This window comes from Erythranthe guttata, chromosome 9, assembly GCF_056151865.1.
Source record: "Erythranthe guttata isolate IM_541 chromosome 9, IM_541, whole genome shotgun sequence".
Lineage (NCBI taxonomy): Eukaryota > Viridiplantae > Streptophyta > Magnoliopsida > Lamiales > Phrymaceae > Erythranthe > Erythranthe guttata.
Window position 1 is genome coordinate 11,023,587 of NC_142541.1, and position 14,249 is coordinate 11,037,835.

The following is a 14,249-nucleotide window of genomic DNA, read 5'->3' on the forward strand; positions in this document are numbered from 1 at the left end:
GGTTTTGTAATTTGGGTTGGTTTGGGTTCTGAAATGAAGTGGGTCGGGTCCAATTACAAGGCTGAATAAAAATAGGTTAAATATAAATTGCACCTTTTGTATTATTGTTATTGTCATATATACCCATTTTTCAATAAAATGCTACAATTTGACCCCTACCCTTCAATTCATGTTGAAGAATTCTTACCATTTTCAAAGTTGACCTACCATTGCACTATATGTTGGACGATTTCGGATGAAAATACATTCTCTCGTGTATATAAAAAGTATGTTTCTTTCTTTCTCTCTTGTACCTAGTTTACTTCCGATTTTTTTCATGTTTCTTCCCTAATTTTATTTTCCACAATCTAAAAACTTCACCTAATTTTCTGAACAAATAGAATTTAGATTCTGAAAAATTATTTATAATTTTCTTTTAAATTTATGAGATTTTGCATTTTTTTTCCAGCCTAAAAATTTTACCCAAAAATTTATTATTATTTCATTTTCAGCCCAAAAATTCTCGATTGAAAATGCAATGCTTCTTCGTACTCCTAATACTCGAAATTCATGCAGTTCAACGTCGAAACAGTGCATTACATATTTTTCTAGAACCACTTATCAATGCAAACGAAGTGCTACGTAATAAAGTAAAAAAATTGTCCAAGTATTAAAGTCAAAAAATGTCTATTTATATTATATAAGTGTAAGGGTAAAAAAGTAACTAATGGTATTAGAGATTTGAGGATTAACAGTTAAATTTAGGGGTCACTTTGCCGCATTTTGTAGTAAGGGGTATATATATATATATATTTGTATTTAACCATTGAAAATGCCATCGATTTGTTTTACTTGTGTAGAAAAAAGAAAAAAAAAGAAAAAAACGCCAGTGATAAAAATATAATTTTTTTATGGTAAAAATGTAAATTATTTTATGGTAAAAATATAATTTATTTTTATTCACATATCAAAAATACCAAATACGACTTTTGGGACATATAACTTTATTTTTCGACATTTTAAATGTAATTTGAGAAAATATGATTTTTTTAATGTTTTGTCTCATATGATATAAATGATTTAGTAGATTATGAATAATTAATTCAATATTTTATTTGATAATATTTTATTGATGACTTGCATATGTTGTCATTTATTCTAAATTTAAAATAATCACAAAGGTGTATTTTGTTTCAGAAAATAATATTATTAATGACTTACGCACATTTTATAATCTTTCATTAATGAAATTATTTATAGGGGTAATTTGCTATAGCTTCTCCTATAAGAGATTTTATATGTATAAATCCAACTACTAATCCCCTATTTTTAGGGAAAATTTGCTTGACACCTTTTATTTTGGACTTATATAGGTAGACATCCTAGTTGCTAGATGAATGGAGGCATAGGTCCTTTGACTCAAAAAAATAATATAAATAAAATAAAATAATTAGTGTATACATAATCACCATCAATTAATAAGAAAACAAATTGCATATCTCTTTTCTCTCCAATCTCACGCTTCTATCATCATATATTTAATCTCTCATCTTTTTCTCTCCTATATGTCTCACGCCTTTCTCCCTCTCTCGAGCTTCTCTGTTTTTTTTTTTCTTTTTCTTTACTTTTTTTATAAAGAAATATTATAGAGAAGGAAAAAATAGGGATTTTTTTTAGATTATGAGATGATTTCTTGGTGGAAGAATTAAAGAGGACAATAAAAATTCATAAATCCAAAATCATAGCCAAAATTCACATTGTGTCTCCCTTATGTAGAACCTTCCCATCGTTTTTGTTGTTAGCAATTTCCGTTTGCAGGTTGGTTTAACTTCATTTGTTGTTTGAAGAATTGCGTTTGATGTTGAGATTCGATTCCTCTGGTTTACAATTTGCAAGGTATGTCTTAAGTTACATTTTACAAACATTTTGTTTAATGTTTTTGTTGTTTGCAAATTATTTCATAAACAATTTTTTGGTTGATGTTTTTAGTGATGCTGATTTTTTTTATTTTTTTTCAGTTTGCTGTTTGCATTTGGCCAAGTCATAGGTAGTTTATTGCTTGCAATTCAATAATGCAAGTTTTTGCTGAAGTTTTTCTTCAATTTGTTGTTTGCATTTGGCGCAGTCATAGGTAATTTTTTGTTTGTAATTCAATAATACAAATTATGGATTTTGTTTTTTCAGTTTGTTGTTTGCATTTCGCGAAATCATAGGAATTTTGTTGTTTGCAATTCAATAATATAAAATCTAATTTTCAGTTTGCTATTTGCAGTTTGCGGAGTCATAGGCATCGTAGTTCCCGGACCATAGGCGGTGGTGGGGCTGCGGTGGCGTTTTTAGAGTATGAGTTTGTAAAATAAATTGTATATTTTTGTTATGAATTAATTTATTTGTTTTAGTTAATATTTGGAAGATAGATGTTTGGGAATTTGTTTTGATAGAGAGATTTTTTGGATTTGATTTGATTTAATTAAGGGTATTTTTGCCATAATAAATCTTATTAATTTATTAAAACATTAAATTTTGACTTGGATTTACACACCTTATAATATAGAGGGACCTGGGTTCAAAAAAAAATAATATATAGGGACCTATAGCAAATTGCCCCCTATTTTTATTATATTTATTATTTTTATAGTGTCTAAAATACACCTAATAAAATATGGAAAATAAAAATCTCCAAATAATAATCCATTTTATAGAGGTTTTTAATCCCACTTTTCTTCCGAGAAAACATCGTTGCAAATCTTCATATCCCAAAATACGATTTTATATTTCTTTCATCTTCTCCTACGCACAAGCAGAAAACAACAAAAAATTGTCTTCGTTTGTTGTTTGTTTATCGTTCCTTTGATTTTTTGTCGTTTTTTAATTGAAATAAAAAACCCTAAATTTGTTTGTTTGTTGTTCACCATCCTTGTAACGCCAAGTCGAAGAACTTCAATATCAAACAACATGGTGCGGAAACGTAAAAGTTCGGGTAATTAATTCCGTTTTATTTCTCCAATTTTTTTAGATGTTTTGATGGTGATTTAATGACCCATTGTTGGTATTTTTATCTCAGGGGAAAAAATATTGATATTGGAGCATCGATCGAATTATTCACACATTTTAAAGGTTTCGATTTATATTTTGTATGATTGTTTACCGTATTTTTTACATTCTTGTTTGCAAATTTTTTCTGTTGGTTGTTGATGTTTATTTGTTGTCGTTTGTGTTGTTATTTGAAATTTGCATTTTATTGTGCATTATTGAACCATCGTGTTTTTGTTTTTTTGTTGTTCTTGTGGTATGCATTTTGTTGTTCTTGATTTCTTTATTTTGTGGATGTTCATGTGGCCTGCTATTGTTTGCAGTTTGTTACTTGTTTGCAATCGAACCATCATTTTCTTGTTTGCAGTTGCCTGTTACACTTTGAATTTCTTATTTGTAATTTTCTATTTGAAATTTTCTTGTTTGCAGTTGCTTGTTACACTTTGAATTTCTTATTTGCAATTTTCTATTTGAAATTTTCTTGTTTGCAGTTACTTGTTTACACTTTGAATTCATTGTTTGTAATTGCAGTTATTGTTTTTAATTTGCTATTTTTTGTTCATTTTTGCAATTTTTTGTTTGCAATTTAAAGTCTTACTTAGTTTTATTTTGTGTGTGCTAAAACAGCTACGTCAAAGAAAAAGAAGAAACAAGGCATTAAATGACTCTTCGACGTCTTCCAAAAGAGAAAAAACAAGAGCGAATTAGATTGCAAACAAAGTCCTCACAGAACAAGTTATTACAGAAGATCCATGAATCCCACAATACTCACTCAAATCTCGTTTCACTTGTTCACATCTTCAACCGACATAAATTCAAAGAACACCACATTAAATGTGTTCAGAAAAGTTGTATCTTGAAGTATTTTGTACTTAATGTACTAATTTGCTTCTATACAAAAATTAGTTTTTTGGTGTTTGTTATAACATCTTTTATTTTGTATTTCGTGTTTTGAAACTATTTCATATTGCTCGAGTAAAAAATGCACTAGGGGCAGTGTTGGTTATTGTTTGTGTCTACTATGTTTGTTGTTTATTGTTTGTGTTTGCCGTTTACTGTTTATTATTTGCGTTGTTATTTATTGGTTATGTTATTTTAAATTATAAATTGCAATTTGCAGTTTTCTATTGTATATTGCAAATTTATTTTTATTGTTAATTTTTTTTTTTTTTTGCTGAAGTAAAAACAATTAGAAAATGCAAACATAAAAAAAATGCAATACCGTCGAAAAATACGAAATAACAATTAATATTAAAAAATATATGGTTTAAAGAAAGTTGATTAGTGAAGATTGCTATAAGATATTTATGGAAATAAAATAAAAGTTTTTTTTTAACAAGAATTGAAAACTAAATTTCACAATAACTAGTGGCTTAAGAGAGAGAGAGAGAGAGAGAGAGAGAGAGAGAGAGAGAGAGAGGCGTGGGGTGTGGGGGAGAGTGGGGGTTGGGGAGAGAGAGAAATATATATTATGTATGTGTTAGAAAGAGAGAGATTTGTGGGATTTGTTCCCTGAATTTCCAAAATAACTATTTACATATAAATATTAATTGAAGGTTATTTATGTCTATACACTAATAATTTTATTTTATTGGTCAATGGACGTACACCTATATTCATTTAAGTATATACAAAATATTTTATTTTATTTTATTTGAATAGCTCTCTATCTTTATAAGTCCAAAATTAGGGGTGTCTAATCAATTTCCCCTTATTTATATATTAGATAAATTTCTCCTATCATGAGAATTGTCACAAAACCCAAAACAATTTGCATCAACGTTCGAAATGTTTTTAAATATAATTATTTTAATAGATAAAGTGTTTGTGAAAAAAATATTCAATTTAACTTATTACCTAAAATCTTATGAAATGAGGCTCGTAGTCGCGATCCCTCTATTTTGGCTCAATTTTTACAATTTCTTTTTAAAGATGCTCTATATTTCTTTCTTTTATTTTCCTTGACCTGTGCTAAAGACGTTCTTACTAGACCAAAAAAATTAACAACAAAGACATAACTTGTAAAAGATCACTTGTATGAATAAGAATTTTGAAGAGATATGTAGAAAATTGTAGGTATTTTCAAGAACTCGTTAAAAACCTCCCTATATAGCCTTTGGCCTTCTAGAACGTATCTAAAACATTTATTGAGTCACTCTCAACCATATAATTGAATCACCACTATGCATTGGAGGATTTGAGTAGTATTTATACACGAACAATATTTCATTTGTGAACCTATCAAATAAGGGTCTTATGAACTAGAACAATGAAGAAACTTCGAATATGAGCTTCAAAGGTGCAAACTCCATCACGTATCACATTCAACGAGTGTTGTTTATATATGATGCGGATTAGGGTTTTGTAATTTGGGTTTGGGTTTGGGTTCTGAAGTGAAATGGGTCGGGTCCAACTACAAAGGCTGAAAAAATAGGTTAAATAGAAATTGCATCCTTGTACTATTGTTACTGTCGTATATACCCATTTTACAATAAAATGGGACAATTTGACCCCTACCCATCAATTCATGTTAAAGAATTCTGTCCATTTTTAAAGTTGACCTACCATTGCATTAGATGTGGGATAATTTCGGACAAAAACACCCCTCTCGTTGTATATAAAAGTGTGTTTCTTTATTTCTTTCTTGTACTGAGTTTACTTCCGATCTTTTTCATGTTTCTTTACTAATTTTATTTTCCCCAACCTAAAAAGTTCATCCAATTTTCTGAATAAAAAAATTTAGATTCTGAAAATTATTCATAATTTCCTTTTATATTTATGAGATTTTGCAATTTTTTCCTAGCCTAAAAATTTCACCCATAATTTTATTATTATTTCATTTTCAGCCTAAAAATTCTTAATTGAAATTGCAATGCTTCTCGTACTTCTAATCCTCAAAAATCATGCAGTTCAACCTCGAAACACTGCATTACATATTTTCTATAACCACTTATCGATGCAAACGAAGTGCTACATAATAAAGTAAAAACAAATGTCCAACTAATAAAGTCAAAAAATGTCTATTTATATTATATAACTGTAAGGGTAAAAAAGTAACTAACGGTGTTAGAAATTTAGGCATTGACAGTTAAGTTCAGGGGTCACGTTGCCGCACTTTGTAGTAAAGGGGATGTATATATATATATATATATATATATATATATATGCAGGGGTGATAGTGCAGAAATGCAAATTTGCATTTAACTATCCAAAATAAGGGCGTGCTAAATCACACACTAAATTTTATTAAATCCTACACATAAATTAAATATATATATATATATATATATATATATATATATATATATATATATATATATATATATATATATATATATATATATATTTCTCTACTCATATTCTCTAACTTCTCTTTAAGATAATTTTATCCAAATCACTCAAAATTTATTAATTTTTTACGTAAATAATAATAAAAAATGAGTTCAATTTTATGTAATATTTATTCAATTTCATTAAGCTTTTTTAATTATTCAAATTCATATTAATTCGATTCTTTTTCTCAAATTCCAACTTTATTTTAGTTTGAACTTGTTCTCAAATTCGAACTTGGAATGCTATGAACTTTTTTAGTGTGTATTTTGTGAAAAGTTAGGGGAAAAGAAGAAAGGTGGAAAAAGAGAAGAAAAGATTTTAGAGAGAAAAAGAAAATTTGAGTTGTGTGCAGGATTTAGTAAATTTAGTGTGGGATTTAGCATTTCAGTTGACAATACCATCAATTTGTTTTACTTCTGTAAAAAAAGAATGCCGGTGATAAAAATATAAATTATTTTACAGTAAAAAGGTAAATTATTTTATGGTAAAAATATAATTTATTTTTATTCACATATCAAAAATACCAAATACCACTTTTTTTTTTTTTTTTTTGAGGAAAAACACCAATTTCATTAATTAAACAGTGTCAAAAAGGCTGGGAGGACATCTCCCTCAGTACAAGAAGAAACATACATTGAAGCTAGGTGGTGAGCTAGAATATTCCAAGACCGCTTAACAAAACTAAACTGACATAAAACAAAAGTTTTAGCAATTCTGCAACAATCTTCTATGTAGGCTCCAAAAGATGGTTCCGTAAGTTCCCCTCCTTTGAGTGCCATAATTGCTTGTAGACAATCCCCTTCTAGCGTGATTTTCGACCATCTCTTTCCCTGCGCCTTGGTTAATGCATGTAGGGCCGCGTGAGCTTCTCCATCCATCGGCCTCGGTCTTCCCGGATATTTAGACACAGACCACCAAATGCATTCCCCCTTTCAATTTCGACCAACCATGAAGACTGAGTAGAAGTATTTACCCATGGGGAATGAGACATCAAAATTAATCAAATACCACTTTTGGGACATATAGGTTTATTTTTCGACATTTTATATGTAATTTGAGAAAATATGATTTTTTTTTAATGTTTTGTTTGATATGATATAAATGATTTAGTAGATGAAGAATAATTAATTCAATATTTTATTTGATAATATTGTATTGATGATATGCATATTTTATCATTTCTTCTATCATTGAAAATTCTCACACAGCCCAAAATAGTTTGAATAAATATTCGGAGTCTTATCAAATTTACTTATTTTAATAGATAAAATGTTTGTGAAAAGATATTCAATAATAATTTATTACTTTCAATCTTATGAAATGAGACTGGGAAGTCACGATCCTCTATTCTAGATCAAATTTTACCCTTTTTCGGCTAAAGATGTTCGTACTAGAACAAAAAAGATCAACCAAAAGACAAAACTCAAAGAGGATCACTTGTGCAATAAGAATTTCGATAGAAAGTTTTCACCAAATTTTAGATATTTCTAAGGAATTCCTAAAAACCTCTCTATGCTGCCTTTGGCCTTCTAGAACATTTCTAAAACGTTTATTCAATCATTATTAACCGTAAGACAAATTAATTATCACTGTGCATTAGGGGTTGAGTGCTATTTAAACCCTAATGATATATTTGTAGTTTTCTTAAAATTAATTATTATTATTATTTTCATCTCCTATTTTTCAATGTTTTTTAACTTTCATAACAAATCAGATTTGCAAATCAACTAGCAAAATTTTAATCACTCTAGATAGTTATTTTTAATTTATTTTTTGTTTTGTGATTTCTTTGTAACAATCCTCTTTTTTAAACACACCGAATGAAATTTGTTTGTTATTGTATTTTTTTAACATAATCTAGCTATCATATATTTAATTTTTTTTTCTTTTTTCAATGCTACCCCGTGCATCGCACAGGGAAAATTGCTAGTATAACTTATAATAAAAATAAAATTGTATGCAAAACTTTCTCTCCTTAAATACAAAAAAAAGATCAATTTCTACTTTAGAAATGCATTTTCTGTAGTACTAACGATTGGTTGTATTTAAGTGGCATGTTTTTATATAATATTCAAATCATTTTATAAAATTTTAGTAATTTCTTTTAGTAAGTAAGAATATTATTACCTCTTTTAGAAAATGAAATCAAAAATATAATTTAACTTGAAATACGATGAGTTAACTTTCAAAATTTCTTTATAAAACATTGATATTTCATCTTTGTTCTCCTAATATACATATAAAATAGAACTTGTCATGTACTGTAAATTTAAAATAGGGCAAATGGTAAAGTGAGACATGACAAGGTAGTTAAATGCATATTGGTTCAGAGAAAAAACAGTCTTCCAAATAAGTCTATCTCATGTATTTTGTTTAAAATACCCTCCATAATATATTTTTTATCAATTCCATCATTTATACTTTAACTTTCTCAATATTATATATTGACCCCGGATTTGAACAAATATATCACATTAACTCGCATTTTAATAATTTTTTGAAAAAGTAATTTTTTCTGAATTTTTTTTTACCAGCCAAGTTCTGGCGTTGACTTTTTTTTTTTTTCTGAAATTTGTTTTCGGCCGGTCAACAGCTGTTGACCGCCGGTCTCCAACGTTGGCTTTTTCTTCTCTAAATTACTGTGTAAACAACAAAATTATTGACCCAAACAGTAATATTACTGTCTCAAACAATAAAATTACTGTCTAAGACAGTAATATTACTGTTTGGGACAGTAATATTATGAATATTATTTTTCCCAACAGTAATATTACTAATATTATTGGTCCAAACACTAATATTATTGCATGAGACATTAATATTACAGTCGGAGACATTAATATTACAGTCGGAGACATTAATATTACAGTCGAAAACAACAAAATTGCAGGTCAAGATTTGAAAATAATCGACTAGCAAAATCTTAAGCTACTCTGGATTGTTATTTTTATTTTATTTTTTGTTTTGCAATTTCTTTGTAACAATTCTCTTTTTTAAACACACCGGATGCAATTTGTTTATTATTGTATATATATATATATTTTTTAATAAATCTAGTTATCATATATTAAAATTTTCTTCATATTTGCAATGCTACCCCGTGGGTAAGGGTTTACCGGGTTTTAGAGCCGCAATCGACCCGTTTGGAGCGAGTTTGGGTAAGTTAAATGGTTCTCGGTCGGATAGTAAGTTTAATTTTCTAGAATTGGACGGTTTTGCGTCGGGTTACGGATCTTATTGGAACTGACTAAAAAATGAGCCGTATAAATATATTATATTTAATAGTTAATCTATATATATACAAATTAATTTATGATTTCATTCACAAAATTTCTAACTTTCATCGTGTATATTCTCATTTGCCGATTTTTCACTGTTTAAGTTTTTTGGATCTTGTTTCTCGTAAGTAATATCTATCAAATTTGTCGACCACTTGCCTTTTGAACTTTTTTATTGTAGAAGTTAAATCTAATTAATTATATAATTTTATTATTCACTTTATATCACTTGTAAAAGTTTATAGAAGTATTGTATTTTAATTTTAAGATTTTTTTGTTAAAATATACAAGCAAAATATTATGAAAGTTAATTTTTTTTTTGTTAATGGGTCTAGCGATTTTGGCGGGTCAGAACCGTTTAGTTCGGATATGGGTTGTGGTGGGTCTAGGTTTTATATATTTTTCGCCGGTCGAGTCTCGAGTTTAGATAAACCCGCCCCATAATCGACTTGTTGCCATTCCTACTACCCAGTGCATCGCACGGGGAAAATTGCTAGTAACTTATAATAAAAATAAAATTGTATGTGTAACTTTATCTCCTTCAATACAAATATGCATTTTTTGTAGCACTAACGGTTGGTTGTATTTAATTGACACGTTTTTATATAAGGGAAAATGAGGGATAGCCCCCTCATTAGGTAAAATAATAGAGTATGGGCCCAATTTATAATTGACCCTTTATAAACAAACTCATATAATATTTTCTGAATTGTGTGATCCCCTAATCTTGTGTTAATGCCCATTATGCCATTTTTTATCCATATTTTTCTTCTTCTTTCTCTCTCTTCTCCTTATTTCTCTCTTATCCGTAGTTTTATATTCTCTATTCATTTCTCTCTCTTCCTTTTTTTCCTCACTTTGACTTGTTTTTTGTTTTAGGGGTCTTCTGATATAGGTCCAAAACTAATTTGAACTAAATGACAAACCTAACTAAACTTTTGTTTCACATCCTTTATTAAATTCATTCCAAAAATGCCCCTCTACACATAAATTCGAATTTGTATTGAGTAAAATTCAAACTGCATTTTATCATTTTATTATGCATATAATATCTTCATTTTATTATTTTGTAGAAATATGTAGAAAATTGTCACCAAATTGTAGGTATTTTCAAGAACACGTTAAAAACCTCTCTATATAGCCTTTAGCCTTCTAGAATGTATCTAAAACATTTATTGAGTCACTCTCAAGTCTCAACCGTAGAATTAAATCACCACTATGCATTGGAGGATTTGAGTAGTATTTATTCACGAACAATGTTTCATTTGTGAACCTATCAAATAAGGGTCTTATGAACTAGAACAATGAAGAAACTTCTAATATGAGCTTTAAAGGTGGAAACTCCACCACGTATCACATTCAACTGGTTCTCCCGGAATGGAAGAGATTGAATTATGAGGTGACTTTGATTGGAAGCGGGTCCACTGAATTGAAGTCAGCAGCCTTGGGCACCCTGTAATCCTGCTCATACAATAAAACAAAGATTATAATAGGAAAAAATAACACTCAGGAACACGCTCTGCCCCATCCAATATGCGGTGAAAAATAAATTCGCCCATATCAAAGTCCAAACTCCTTTCAACATTGTACAACAACACAGCTTGGTCGATTGACACATCATCAGAATTATTGGTTGAGAATCAATTGGAACATTCAATCTCGTGAAGAACTGCATAGATCTTTGTCAAATGAGAATGCCAAACACAGAGAACGGGCCACTCCAGCATTTTAGCTCCAGTCAACTTCTTCGCCAACCGCTCGTTGCCAAGCCTTGTTGTCAACCTTCCCCCACTTCTTGTGCCTAGGATTTCATTCTCTTGGTAGGGTTGAAATCGAACATAGCATCACGGACACACACTTTAAAATAACCATCTGAGTCATCATCTCCAGCCCTCATATCCAGATTCGCATAAAACTAGCGCAAAACACTAACAGTCGGTGAGGTTTATTGAGAAGCTTGATAGTACCCAACAACCATCTGTCCCTTAAGAGTTGCTTCACACCCCAGTTAATGAAACTTGTTTCATCAATAGGCCTTTCAAGCAAGAATTTTACATCAACCGTTTCTTCGCCCAAAGCCTTCACATGTGAATTGTAGTATCTGAACTCGTTATCCAAAGTACCCATGTCTGGCACATCGAACATTGGGTCTAAGTGCGAGTCCGATCCCGCCGTTTCCTTGCCCTTTCCAGTATCACGTTTTTTGCTTCTTCTGGAACATGCGGTGGTTGAGTCACGTTTTCGAGAGTTCGTCATATTGTCCAGAGGTTTCGGGAAGAATTTGAAGAGGAGAAGATATGCTTCTGAGTGAGAGAAAGGATTGTTGGAAAATAATGGTAGATGACGACTTTGAGAGAGATTTGATTTGTTGAAGACGATAGGGATAGGATAGGGTTATGGTTAGGATTTTGTTTAGGATGAAGCAGATGAAGCACCTCTTAGTGAAAATGCACATTTGCACATATACCAAACCGGTTTAATCTAAAGTGTATTCCTACGTTCAAACGTTACCTGTACGTAGAGATGACAAATATGGCAGATTTCTTCCTAGATACCTAAGATTACTCATTATATTGCATATCACATTTTGGTGGCATGTTCCATATCTTGCATCGAGGTTGGAAGTCACGATACTGATTGCTCTCCTCCGACGGCTGAAACTTCGGGAAGTACTCGTATATCAGGCACTGCGATATTTTTTTTTAAGAATATTTAATTAAATAAACAATAGAATAAATTAATTTAAAAATATTATGAAAACATAATTAAATAAAACATATCAATTTATCTGAAAATGGATGGTGCACCCTGCCAAGCTCATCGACTGTGCTTTGGCTGCATATACCCAACTCCATATATAGATTGGCCAGATCGGCCGAAGCCTACGAATACGTGCCGACATTATCAAGTTCGGCATCCTCGAGCATGAGCATATACCACCGGCTTCACCCGATCGCACGTCTTGTTGGGAAAGAAAACTGACCCGAGAAAAAACACCAGATACATCTGAACTCGGCGTCTCATGGGCGTATTGGGCATCAACAACTGTGCCTGTATTATCCTCCATGTGGGGCCACCATGCTTCCATGCTTCGTTAATCTCATCAGCTCGAGGTTCATAATCTCGGACAATGAATACATACAGTTTGTCCGCTCTGTGTCCTTGTTGTACCTAGGAGGGACCAGCCGTCCCTCCACATGAGCACCTAATATTATCTGAATATCGTGGAGAGTGAGAGTCATCTGTCCCCACGACATATGAAAGTTGTTCGTCTCTGGCTGCCACCGCTTTACGAACGCAAACAACGATGGCCCATCTATGTGTTGAATGAAAGAGCGGGCTAGGGGGTATAAACCGGTCATCCGTAGAAAATGTTTGTATGCAGTGACATATATGCCTAAAGAGGCCAATGCATCTCCGATCATATCGCAGTTGAACTGGGTCATGGAGCTTATACGAGACTCCAGTCGTCCTACCGGCCGTTAATACAATATGTTATTTAGAACACATATTAGTTAATTATACAATTAAAACATTAAAATATAAGATATAACAATTAAAATATTAAAATTAAAACAAGTAATTAATTTACTTCTCCCCTCCAAATGTATGTCACCACGTGCGACTTGAAACTCGGAATCAAAGTAGGATCCCGAGGGGCATCCAGAAATGGACCATCTAGCACAAACGGATTGACATTACTACGACCTCGACCACCACGACCTCCACGGCCCCGTGCTTGACCTCCAAGAGCTACAACCTCGGTCTCGTGAACGGGGTCTACTGCCTCCTCATCCTCCATAGCATGAGAAGACCCGATATCGGCATGTGCAACCGATGCCCCAACTACACCAACTCTCTCTGCCTCATTCCTACGTCGTCGTATAGATATAGTCATCCGCTCGCTCTCGTGCTTCTCGGCCTCAGCACGAATTGCTCGCATAAGTGCCTTTGACTTATCTTTACCTGCCATCTGTCAAATAAGACATTAAACAAGTTAATTTTATGTGTAAATAGTAATAATAAGTAAAACAAAAAAGCCAAAAAAAAGACACTATTTCGTGGAGAAAAACACGAAACATAAGCTTAGATTTTGAGAGAGAACTTACGAAACATGGGCTTATATTCCATGGTTTTCTCCGCAAAAAAAAAAAAAACTCTAGAAATAAAAACGTTTCGTGCATAGTACAACAAAAATAAAACTTATGTTTCGTAAGAAAACTTACGAAACTTAAGTTTAAATTTCATCGTTTTATACACGAAACAGAGAGGAATCCAAAAAATAAACAACGTTTTGTGAAAAAAATCACGAAATTAATTGTTTTATTTTAGGATTTTTTGTACGAAATGTAGTATTTTTTTTCGGTGTCCTCTGAATCGACGATAACAAACCTCTAATTGATGCAATTTGTTAGTAGACGACAACAATAAAACATTGGATTGACGAAATGTAGTTCGAGTTTTACCTCAAATCGTTGTCGGATTGCTCGTTTAATTAGGGCGAATTCGAAGAGGGTTGGAGAGAGGTTAAGAGGATTTTGAATTTGTTTTGAACAAAAGTTACAAATAAATAGAAAAGTGCACTACATGGCTGTTCTATGAATAACATTTAACTAAAATATATGG

At 31.1% G+C, this 14,249-nt stretch overlaps 1 long non-coding RNA gene across 1 annotated transcript; it reads left to right on the top strand.

Annotated features, from left to right (window-relative positions):
* Positions 1-2,627: 2,627 nt before the first annotated feature.
* LOC148768077 (uncharacterized) lies at positions 2,628-3,938 on the top strand. Its single transcript, XR_016033640.1, has 3 exons — positions 2,628-2,959; positions 3,044-3,096; positions 3,651-3,938. It is a non-coding gene; the product is annotated as an uncharacterized LOC148768077 (long non-coding RNA).
* Positions 3,939-14,249: the final 10,311 nt, after the last annotated feature.